Below are 12,208 nucleotides of genomic sequence, written 5' to 3'. Positions count from 1 at the left end.
GTTCACACTGGAGAAAGGCCTTATGAGTGCAGTGAATGTGGGAAATCTTTTATCTCTGGATCCAAACTCCGTTATCATCAGAAAGGTCACACAGGAGAAAGGCCTTATGACTGCAGTGAATGTGGGAAATTTTTTATGCGAAAATCCACCCTCTCTAGACATCGGAGAGTTCACACTAGAGAAATGCCTTAGATGGGCAGGGAATGTGCAGTTTCCTGTTTAGTGGAATTAGACTAGTGGAAACTCTGTGAGGAGCCATCTGTTCGAATTGGTTCTCATGCATCTGAACATGCACGGTGGGGAGATTTCCTATAGGTGTCAGTTACGTGGGAAGCTTCTGTAATATGTTGCTCTTTCTAACTTGTCCAAGGATCCTTTCAGATTTATGTCACTCCTAGTTTCTGTGACCAAAGCCATTTCACCTGTGCCATCTGACAGGTCACAGTGTGCATAAGTCACCACCCCAGTGTGCTCAGGGAAGCTGACCTCTGTTCTCCCATGAATTAGAGCAAGTTAGGAGTCACCTGAGCCCTCAGGGGTCAGCTTTCCCTCTGCCTTGACTACCTTGCACATGGACCTGAGTCACTGTTGGCCCAGAAAATACCACAAGTAGGGCTGGCAGTTTGCACAGAATGACTAACTTCTTCAGGACATGTGATGTCACATGATACTTGGGATGAATTGTTCCAGCTGCCAAGTCACAAACTAGAACTACCTGCTGCATGTTGCTTTGTCTTGTACAACAATGATGGCCTTATAATTTAAATCCTCTTTAATCTTAGGTGTTCTATTTACTGTGTGGGGTAGTTCATAAACAGATTCAGGCTCTACAAGCATGAAGGGGTGAACAACTTTTTATGGTTCTCAAACTTAGCGTGCCTGAGGAGAGACAGTATGATGACAGAAAATAACTTCTCAGTTTTGAGCAAATTTCCATTGCTCCCAAAGCCTCCCAGGAAAGACTGCAGGGTTTTCTGGTCCTCATCTGAGGCCTGGATGCTGTGATTCAGGAGGCTCAGTGATGACCCTGAGGAGAGGGTGTGAGAACCTCAAGTGGATCTGAGGGCAGCATGACCTTTTTCCCTTCACGGGAGGTCTCACAGGGGACGTCAGCACTGTGGAGGGGATATCTTCCCATCTACAAAGAGCCATGTGGCCTGGTGTCCACAGTTCATTGGGAAAAAGTCACTAGTTGTAAGACTGTTGGGTCTAGGGGAAACCATAATTGGTGGAGAAACACTGGCTTAAGAGAGTGGAGGAGACTTCAGCCAAATAGATGGAATGTGCCTCTTCTAAAAGTGCATCCAGGAATAGTTCTGTGACAGTGACTGTGCAGGATCAGTTTGTACACAAATCTAAGGATTGCCAGGCATGTTTATCTTGTGTAGCTGAAGTCACTGTCTGAGAATGTAATAAAAATAATTGAAAGGTTTTGTGGATTTCTGTATCCTCTCAGTGATGTTCACCTCAAGGCCATTACTGCACAAGGAGGAAAAAAAGAGAAAAAGGGTATTTGTGGTTGACAGAAGGGGCTCTTGTGACCCAGGCAGCGTTCCTGTTGAGTGAGGTGGCAGTGTCCTTCATTGATTCCCATATTTGCTACCACTGAAGGAAGACTGCCCCCTGAGGGCATGAGGAGAGAGTTGGTGGAGTCGGTATAGTGCTAATGCCATTCAGCAGTTCAATTCCCACTTCTAGAGATCCTGTGAACAGCAGAGTGGAACCCTGCCCAGTGTTTTCGCCCCTTCTCTCACTTTTTGCACCATATCAAACAAAGCTCCTCTGCTATTTATAGGGTTTTCATGGCCAGTTCTTTTGGAAGTGTGTTCACGTACTTCTTCCCAGTCTGTCTTTGTCAGAAAGCTCCGCTGGAGACCTATCCACCGTGGGTGATGCTGCTGGTATTTGAAATACTGGTGGGAAAGCCTTCAGTATCACAGCAACACCAGCCACCACATTATGACAACTGACAAATAGGTGATAGGGTTCCTTGAGTGGAAATGAACCCAGCCCAGCAGTGACAGTGCTGAATTTTAACTGCTAGACCACCGCAGTGTTGGGTTGTAAGCTTATTTTCCAAAAAGAGTGGGAGGTACAGATATTTCTTCTCTAGAGCCTATTTTTAAGACTTTATTACAGTGTAATTTACATGTACTAAACTGCATGTAAAGTGTAAAATTCGACAAGTTTTGACATAGGTATGAACCTCTGAAACTATCATAGCCCTAATGTATCTTGATATCTTTACCTCATGTACTTTTATAATCTCCTCACCCTTCCCACCTCTCCAGCTAACAATTTACTTTCTTACAATAGATATCTTCCCATTTTCTTGAATTTATGAGTGGAATCATAAACTGTTTATTGTACTTGTTTTCTGATTTCCTTTTGAATTAGAGATTCACCAATGATAGGTGAGTAGCTCATCTTTTGCTGAGTAATATTTTTTGGATATATCACTGTTAGTTTATCTGTTCATCTGTTTATGAGCTTTTAGGTTATTTCTAGATTTTATAATAAAGCTGTTACAAACATTTGTGTCAGTTCTTATACAATGTGTTTCTTTTATCTTTTGTCAGTAAGTAGAGGGCAATGTCTGAGTCACAGGGTAGATGAATGTTTAACTTGAAGAAACTGCCAGACTGTGATCTAACATGATTTCTCCCTTTTGCTCTCCCACCAGCAGTGTGTGAAAGTTCCATTTCCTCCAAATCACTGCCAGTATTTGATGTGGTCCTTCTTCAGTTTCAGCCATTGATAAGTGTGTGGTGCTGTCTCAGTGTCATTTTAATTGCACTGCCCAAAGGATTCCTGACTTTGGGCATTTTTCGTGTCATTTCCCAGTTGTTTGTCTTTTGTACAATTTCTGGTCATCCCATTTGTCTGTTTTCTTTCATATGAGTTAGGCTATTTCCCTTTTCATTTTCAAGTAAGACACTGAAACAACAAAGACATTGGAATTTTTCTCCTAAATGGCGTGAGTGACATTTTTCTGTATGGAGTCATTGTTTCTAAATACTGGAAGGATATTTCCTCATTGTTTTCCTCAGACTGTCTGTGTCACACATAATGTCATGGCCAGAAACACCCTACATAGTTAAGTTTCGTTCGCATTATGACCTTAACGTCCATCGCTTGAGTCCCGGCATTCAGTAATACAGGAAATCTAGCCCCGGTTCGTAGTGTTTGCCAATTCCCCAAGTGTCAGTGCTCCCACCGTGGAAGCGGGATGTGCTCAGAGAAGGAGCGCAAGATTCCACTCGGGTCCACGGGCTTTGGCGGGAAACCAGCCTTGGCGTGTGCGGGACACTCCCCCAGGCCGGGCAGCAGCTGCGGGGCTGCGGGAAGGCGGGAGGCTGCAGAGGCCTCACACGCGGATCAGCGGCGAGGGTCCTCCCCGAACGTCAGGGGTCTCGGAGACCCGAGTGGCCTCGCCTTAGCGACGAGGGCACAGAGCTGACACCTGCGGTTCCGGTGGCGCCTCCGACCCCACCCGGGACCTTGTGAGCGGGTCCCCTCGGACCGCTGTCCGTCTCGCCATTGGCCCCCTTCCCTCCGTCCTCACTGCCTGGTGGTCTCCCAGCGGGGTCCCCTGCCGGGCGTTCCCCGCGCTGTGGGCCGCTTCTCCCGGCGCCCCGACTCCGGGAGGACTCCCGCCTTCCCGCTGGGGCGGCGGCCCCCGCGCCCCCGGGACCCTGGGCAGGCCTTTCCTCCGCGGCGCCACCGCTTCGAGACCCGGGCCGCGTGGGACCCGAAGGGACGCCCGCCCACGGCTCCCTGCGCTGCTGCCCGGGAGGCCCCTGAGGCCGCGGCCCGGCGCCGACCCCGCTCCCGCCCCCCCCGGCAGCGCCCCGCCCTCCGCCCCGCGGCCCGGGACGCGCGGAGCCTCCGGTCCCGCCGCTCGGGCGCCCCCTGGCGGCGCGGGGACGTCGGCGCTCGACTCGGCGACTCGGCGTCTGAGGTCTGTCGTCGAGGGAGAGACGGCCGTCAGCCGGCGAGCCCCAGACGCAGACGCCCAGAGACCGCTCAGCAGGGAAGATGCCGAGACCCCCGGGTAGCATGTCGTTTGCAAACGACGGGAGATCGAAGTCAGGGGACCTTCGTGAAAGAAGCCCGAGGGGAAACCCCTCCTCTCTAGGGGACCGAGAGCGACCGCCGCCGTCTCCTCAGACGCCGCGAGCGAGGAGAGGAACGAAGCCCGGACAGTGTTGAGAGCAAACTGACCTTCCTAGAGCTGCGTGCCCACAAAATTACCCTCCATCGGTGCAGGGAGACGGAGCCTCCGTCAGCCAAGCAAAAAGTGAGGGCTTGGTGGCCCGTAAACCTGCCAGCTCGGTCCGTTCGGGGCGCTGTGCCGAAATGCCCCAGGCGGGGTGGCGTGTGAGAGTCAGCGTTTGTTTCTCCCAGCGCTGGAGGCTGGGCAGCCCGGGTCAAGGCGCCAGCCTGGGCGAGTTCTGCGGTGAGGACCCTCCTCCCGGTGCGGAGTCAGCCCTTCTTGCTGCGTCCTCACGTGGGGGGAGGAGCTGGGCGTCTCTGAGGCTCTTCTTAAGGGCACTGGTCCCATTCACGCGGGCCCCAACCTGGTGCCCTGAGCACCTCCCAAGGGCCCGGCTCCAACGCTATCATCTTTAGGAGTTAGGGTTTCAACCTTTTTTTTTTCTTTTCTTTTGAGGAAGATTAGCCCTGAGCTAACATCTGCCACCAATCTTCCTCTTTTTACTGAGGAAGACTGGCCCTGAGCTAACATCCATACCCATCTTCCTCCACTTTATATGTGGGACGCTTGCCGCAGCTTGGCTTGCCAAGCGGTGCCGTGTCCTCACCGGGGAGCCCAACCAGCAAACCCGGGCGGCGGAAATGGTACGTGGGCATTTAACCGCTGCGCCACCAGGCCGGCCCCTCAACATAAGAATTTTGGGGAGACACAAACATTCAGACCATAGCGCCTGCCTTGCAAGAAATTTTAAAAATACTTGTGTAGAGACAAGGAAAATGATCTGGGTCAGAAACTGGGATCTACACAAAGAAAGAAAGAGCATCCAAGAAGGAATAAGTGAAGGTAAAATAAAAAGTATTTTTCTTATTCTTAATTGATCTAACAGAGAACACTTTGTTCAAAATAGTAATACCAACAATGTATTCTATCTGCATATGTTATGTGTATGTGTGTGTATATATGTTTATTATGCTTTTACATGAGTAGGATGAATGACCTCAATGGTACAAGTGACTGGAGCGAGGAATTGGGGTAATTTTGTTAGTATAAGGTACTCACACTACCCAGGAGGTGGTATAGTGTTATTTGAAAGTGGACTTGGATTAGTTGTGCGTGTTGATTTCAAACTCTAGGGCAACAACTTAAAAAAAGAAGTATAACTGATATGCTAAGAAATGAGAGAAATGCAATCCTATAAAATGCTCAGTTAAAAATCACACAAACCAGGAAAAGAGTGGAAGACAAAAATTGGAACAAAGTAGAAATTAGTAACAAATATGGTAGATATTACTCCAACTATATCAATAATCTCTTTGAATGGCAAAAGACTAATTTGTAGACCAATTCAAAGAAATTTTCAGAGTGGTCAAAAACCAAGATCCTGCTATAGGTCGTTTAGGGAAATTGTGGGATAATATATTTGCAGTGTTTTAAGCCTCTAAGTTTGCAGTAATTTGTTACAGGGGCAATAGATAATGAACAGAGGGACAAACATGGAAAGAAATGAAACAATTGAGAAAGACAAGGTTAGAGCACATCAGCGAGTGCTCATTTCTTTATGAAGGTTCTGAATGTGAGTGACCCGTGGGGTCAGTGTGGGTAAGGAAACTGCTTTATCTGCTATGGCTTCATTGCTTAACAGCATCCGTTAACTGTCATCAGGCAAAAGTATAATTTTATATTGATGTTTCCTCCTAAAATTATTCAGGATGATTGGGTTACAAATGACCTTAGGACACAGGGGCCAAAAGTTAGTTGGTGACCTATTTAACCAATTGGAAAGCATTCGAGTCCTTCTGGTTTACCAAAACCCACCCTTGACCTGATCGTGAAGGGTCTGTGAATGGAGGTATGGGAAGGGTAGGGCCTCCTCACTGTCTATTACATGAACTTAAGCCCAATAACTATTCACAGAGTGCATGCAAGTTTATAAATATGAAATCATACTCTAAGAATAATATGACAGTATGAAATTGAACAAGCTTTTAAATGTCATCATTGGCCTAGAAACAGACACATAGATCAATGGAACAGAATAGAGAGCCCAGAAATAAACCCATGCATCTATAGTGAATTTCTTTTTGACAAAAAAGCCATGAATACACAATGGGGAAAGGATAGTCTCTTCAATAAGTGGTGTTGGGAAAACTGGACACCTATCTTACACCATAAGCAAAAATCAACTCAAAATGGATGAAAGACTTGAATGTAAGACCTGAAACCATCAAACTCCTAGAAGAAAATAGGGGTAAGCTCCTTGCCATTGGTCTTGGTGATGGTTTGGTTTTTTTAATTTGATGCCAAAAGCAAAAGTAAACAAGTGGGACTACATCAAACTGAAAAGCTTCTGCACAGCAAAGGAAACCGGCAACAAAATGAAAAGAGAACCTACCGAATGGGAGAAAATATTTGCAAATTAAATACCTCATAAGAGGTTAATATCCAAAATGTATAAAGAACTCATACAACTCAATAAGAAAAAAAAGTTAATTAAAAAGTGGGGACGGGCCAGCCTGGTGGCGCAGCAGTTAAGTTTGCGTGTTCCACTTTGGCGGCCCAGGGTTCACAGGTTCGTATCCCTGGTGCGGACCTATGCACCGCTTATCAAGCCATGCTGTAGTAGACGTCCCACATAAAATAGAGAAAGATGGTCATGGATGTTAGCTCAGGGCCAGTCTTCCTCAGCAAAAAGAGGAGGATTGGCAGCAGATGTTAGCTTAGAGCTGATCTTCCTCAAAAAAAAAAAAATTCCATGCTACACAGCAATTCCAATTATGGGTATAATTCCAAAGGAAATGAACACAGGACATCGAGGCAGTATCAGCACTTCCATGTTCCTTGCAACATTATCCACAAAACCAAGATATGGAAACAACCTAAGTACCCGTCAGTGGATGAATGGATAAAGAAGACACTGTGCATAAATATGTACAACACAATATTATGCAGCCATGAGAAAGAAGGAAAGCTTGCCACTTGTGACAACATTGATGGATCTTGAGGACATTATGCTAAGTGAAATAAGTCACACAGAAAGACAAATACTACATGGTATCACTTATACGTAGATTCTTTTTTAAAAAAAGTCAAAGTCATACTCATAGAAACAGAGTAGAAAAGTGGTTCCTTGGGGCTGGTGGATAGGAGAAAGGGCACAAACTCTCAGCTATAACAGGAACAAGGTCGGAGGATCTAATGTAAGACGCGGTGAGAATAGTTGATAACACTGTATTGTAAAATGGAAATTTGCTAAGGGAATAGAACTTAAATGTTTTCACACACAAAAGATAAATAGGTGATGGATGTGTTAATTAACTTGTTCTGGGAATCCTTTTATGATGTACACAGGTATCAAATCACCAGCATACCATGTACACTCTAATATCTTACAATTTTATGTCAATTTAACCCAATAAAGCTGAGATTAGAAAATAAAATAAAATAAAAATTTTAATGTAAATAAAATAAAAACAAAAAAGTCAACCCCCCCAACATGCCTTTCTTGATCAAACTAACAAATATCAAATCTATTTGATACTTCCTATTTTTAAATAATCTGCAAGAGAAAACTCCAGACCCTGATGGACTTACAGAAAGAGTTCCTGAATCATTCAGTGAAAGGATGTATCCAAACTTATTCAGAATCTTTCAGAAATTCCTATTCCCCAGCTCATTTTATGGTGCTAGAATAGTGTTGTTCTAAAACTTGTTAATTAAATTCAGGTATGCTTACAGAATGTAATACAAGTTGAAAACATCTCAGGAATTCAAAAATGTTTTATTATTGGAAAGTACATTAAGAGAATTCAGCATATTAAGGGATTGTAAACATCATGTGATTATCTTAATGCAGAAAAAATAAAATACAAATCCATTCACTTTAGAAACACCACACTATGCATAGGAATATATACCCTTAATTAGTTGAAATTTATCAATGAAAGCACTACAATAAACCTAAATTTTAGTGAGAAAATATCAGAAATTTTAGCTTTCAAATTAGCAACCAAACAAGTTTGTTATTATTAGTGTTTAAATTAAATATCATGCCAGACATTCTCGCTGGGGCTATGACACAGACAAAAAAGAATTAAAATAATACAAATACCATTTACAGACGTAAAATTTCTCTCAAATTGTATGATTGTCTACATAGAAAATTTTCAAAAACTAACATGTTGTAAATATCTGGTGCACTTATGACAGTTCATCAAGATTGCCACATATGAAACTAGTATCCCAAAATAAATCACTTCCACAAATGAGAATCATAAGGCCAAAAAGGAAATTCTAAAAAATTATTTAACTTATCACCAAAATAAATACTCATACCCAAAAAATTAACAAAATGTTTGTGTGGTGGAGACTGCAAATTTTCTGCTAACGTTGCTTCTCCCCTTCCTGGGCCTGAGCCTGCCCGCTCACATTCCCGTCTTTCCTTCTGGCTGAGTCGTGAGATTTCCACTGTGGGTGGAGTAGAATCAAAGGGAACGTGCCTCTACCCATCCCTGGATCTCAGGGTGTTGGCCTGGCCTCCTCCACATTCTCAGCTGAGAGCCATCTGACACGCTGCCCAGCACCCTGCCCCAGAGTCCAGCCGAGCAGCAGCACCAAAATGCCCGTCAAGCGAGTGCCCTGTCTTGAAAGTGGATTCTTTATCAGCCATCAGTCTTTCCCAGCTCATGCCACTTGGACTGGCCAGAGTCACCCCAAGGCAACATTTGCAAAACACAGGAAATCCTCATTATTGGTAAACACAGAGCCAGTGAAAATTGTCACTGATCCAAGGGGTTGGGGACTCCTGTCCAGGATTAGCAATCACTAGTTCTGTGTCCTGATGTGCACAGATCACTGTTGTCGTCTAGTGTCTCCATATATGTGACTAGGAACTGGCCAACGCATAGTATTTAACCATTCATTCATTTCTTGAATAAATGTGATCACTGCCTGGCAGCTTTATTCTATACTAGTCAAATCTGGACACACACCAAATTTTCTGAAATACATAAATGGATAAACAAAATGTGTTATGTCCAGAGAACAAGATACTACTCAGCAACAATAAGCAGTTAACTATTGCTAAATGCCACAGAATGGAGGAATCTCAGGAACATCATGCTGAGTAAAATAAGCCAAACACACGGTATGTATTCCATGTATATAGCATGTTTGAAAAGGTAACAGAAACCTATTGACAGAAATCAAATCAGTGGTCATCTGGGCTGGGGGAGACTGACAGCAGCGGGATACGAGGAATGTTGAGGGAGACGGGAAGGTTCTGTGTTTTGATTATGGTGGTGGCTGCGCAAGTGCAAACATTTATCGCAACTCAATGAACTGTGTGCTTCAAATGGGTGCACTTTATTGTTTCTAAATCTTGCTTCAATGAAGTGGGAGAAAACTCTTAGTTTGTTTAAATGGTCACTAGGATTACCAGCCCAACCCTTTCATTGTCCAAAATAGGACTCAGTCACGGAGAGGGCTACCTCTGTGTGGGAGAGAGGAGAAGGGACTTGTCCAAAGTCACACAAATTGGAAGTGTCAGGCCTGAGACCAGAATGCAGATCTCTTGACACCCAAGCAGGGTTTCCCTCACACTTCTGCCTCCCAGGTGAAGGCCTTGTCTGCCTTCCCTGAGCAAACATGGGCACATCCTCCAAAGACAGGCCCTGGGTCAGGGGCCACAGGGCACGGTTCACTCTCACCTCCAGATGACCATAATGCCTGATCTGCTGGTTGGCTTGTCCAGTAGTTTGCATCGTGAGGATAAGCTCGGCCTGCCAGGGCGGGGACAGGAGGAGAGTCGTCCCCCAGGGCTGGTCTCTGCAGGAGCTGAGAGACAGAGACTCCTGAATGTCTTCAAGGATGTTGAGGTCTAAGGGGCACTGAAAAAGAGTCAGGAGAGTTCTGATGTCTTCATTTCTCCAAGTTAGAATTTTTATTTGCTTTTGAATTCTCAAGGAGAGAACCTCACCTGTCAGGTAAGTTCTCCATTTTCTATGAGTGCCATGACAGGTCCCCAGAGGGAAAATTTAGTCTGTTAAAGGACTTACAAAGAAGACAGTGGGATGTCCACTTGTCCTTGGAGGAGGCTAGGAATTAGGTGGGTGAAAAAGATTCTTTACTTTTGCAGTTGTCTATTGTTGCGTGAAAACATGACACCAAACATAGGTGCAAACAATGCATTAACTCCCACATTTTTGGAGTCAGAAAATCGAACAGGGCTCAGCTGGGTGAGTCTACTCTTCCATGTGGCATAATGGTAATCACTTGGCGATACTCAGGTGCTGTGTGAGTTCATTTAGAGTGTCTGGGATGACTTCACTCACGTTGCTGTGCCTTCTTATAGATGGCTGGAAGGCTGGGACCAGCAGGAACTTTCAACCAGGGTGCTTACACATGGGTAGACTTCTTACATGGCAGCCTAGGGTGTACCAAGAGACCCATGTAGAGGTTGCAAACTATTTGTATCTTGTTCTCAGAAATTTAAAAGGAAATTACATCCACCAATTATTATGGTCAAGCAAGTCATCGAGTTTCAGGGTGAGATGAAATAGACTCACTTTTCAATGGGAGGAATAGCAAAGAATTTGCTGTCTTCCTTCATATACCACAAACACCTCCTGGGAGCTCTGTAGCAACAGGGACGCTGTGATTCACGGCCCAAGGACCAGTTGGGTAGGAAGACCAAAGTAATCATAACATGGTGCTGCACTAAATGATGGAGATTGGAATGTTATGGGGAAATTGAGGGCAGAGCAAGACTTAGCTAAGCCTTTGTTACTGAGCTCTAAGGGACTGGTGACCCCCAATGGGGTCCTTTTGCCTGGAGCCACTCTGCCAATAGAACAAGACTGGGTTCAGAATAGCAGAGTGGAAACTGTATTCATTGATCAATGAATGGAGGCAGAGTTTGTGCTCTAAAATACCTTCTCCCTGAAGGGAAGGTGAGCAGGGTTCTTATGGATTTGAATGGGAGGGGTGTCCATGTCATTGCTCAGGGTTTGAGGGCTTTTGGGACATGCACAGATCTTCTCTTCTCGTACAAGGCACCTTTTGCACACATTTCCTTTTGTGCAAAGCACCCCATCGCCATCTTGGACCTTTCTGCTTTGGTCTGGTTCTGCCGCTTGGCCATCTGTCATTGTTCTGTCTTGGTTCCTGTAAGCAAACACAACTTAAAAACAAAGCATTAGACATGGAAAATGTTTTAGGGACTTCCCTGGGTGACAAAATCCCTCCTCTATGTCCTGCTCCTCATTCTTGAGGGGCAATGGATAAAGTTCTGTCTTCCATAACTACTTCCAGCTGACCAGGGCGTCATCATAGGGGCCCATAGAGGAGCAGAACTTATCCCCAGCTACTTTTAAATATGTTTGGTTGTCATCCGGTTAGACTCCCAACCTCTCATATCCCTGGTTAATACCATTAGGAATTTAATTAGTCTTTTGCTAGGAAAGGAAACCAGACAGTTTAGAATACAAGGCCCAAAGAATAGAAGAAGCAGAATAGCCCCCAAAAAGTGATAGAAACCAAGTCAGGCTGGGGAGAGACTATTTAACCCCATTCCAGATCTGTTTTGTTAGGTCTGGTTGGCCTTTTTCATTTAACCAATTAGTCTCTTTTTGTAGCCTGATGACACTGTAGATATAGGTACTCCAGGGGGAGCACAAATCAGAGTGAAGATTAGTTATGAGAGATGACAGAAAAGGAGTCCCAGCACCTCCATGAGAGTGGGATGCCAGCCCAACAAGGACTTATCTTTGTGTCTCCAGAATAAGAGCTTCAGGTCTTCACAACTTGAAGGACCCACAACTAAAATATATAACTATATACTGAGGGGATTTGGGGGAGAAAAAGCAAGGGGGGGAAAGTTTTCCTTAGATTTCTGGACAAGGGTGCTTTCATAGCAGTCTGCATCTCCAAAAGCTTCTTGTCCCATTTGTTTTTCTTTCAGTCTTAGGAATCTGGGATAGTCTAGATAATAGCTCC

At 44.9% G+C, this 12,208-nt stretch overlaps 1 pseudogene; it reads left to right on the top strand.

Annotated features, from left to right (window-relative positions):
- LOC124250252 (zinc finger and SCAN domain-containing protein 4-like) overlaps window positions 1-839 on the top strand; it is a 122,318-nt pseudogene extending 121,479 nt beyond the window's left edge.
- The last annotated feature ends 11,369 nt before the right edge of the window (window positions 840-12,208 follow it).

Source organism: Equus quagga, chromosome 13, assembly GCF_021613505.1.
Source record: "Equus quagga isolate Etosha38 chromosome 13, UCLA_HA_Equagga_1.0, whole genome shotgun sequence".
Taxonomy (NCBI): Eukaryota; Metazoa; Chordata; class Mammalia; order Perissodactyla; family Equidae; genus Equus; species Equus quagga.
This window is presented reverse-complemented; position numbering and strand designations above follow the sequence as displayed.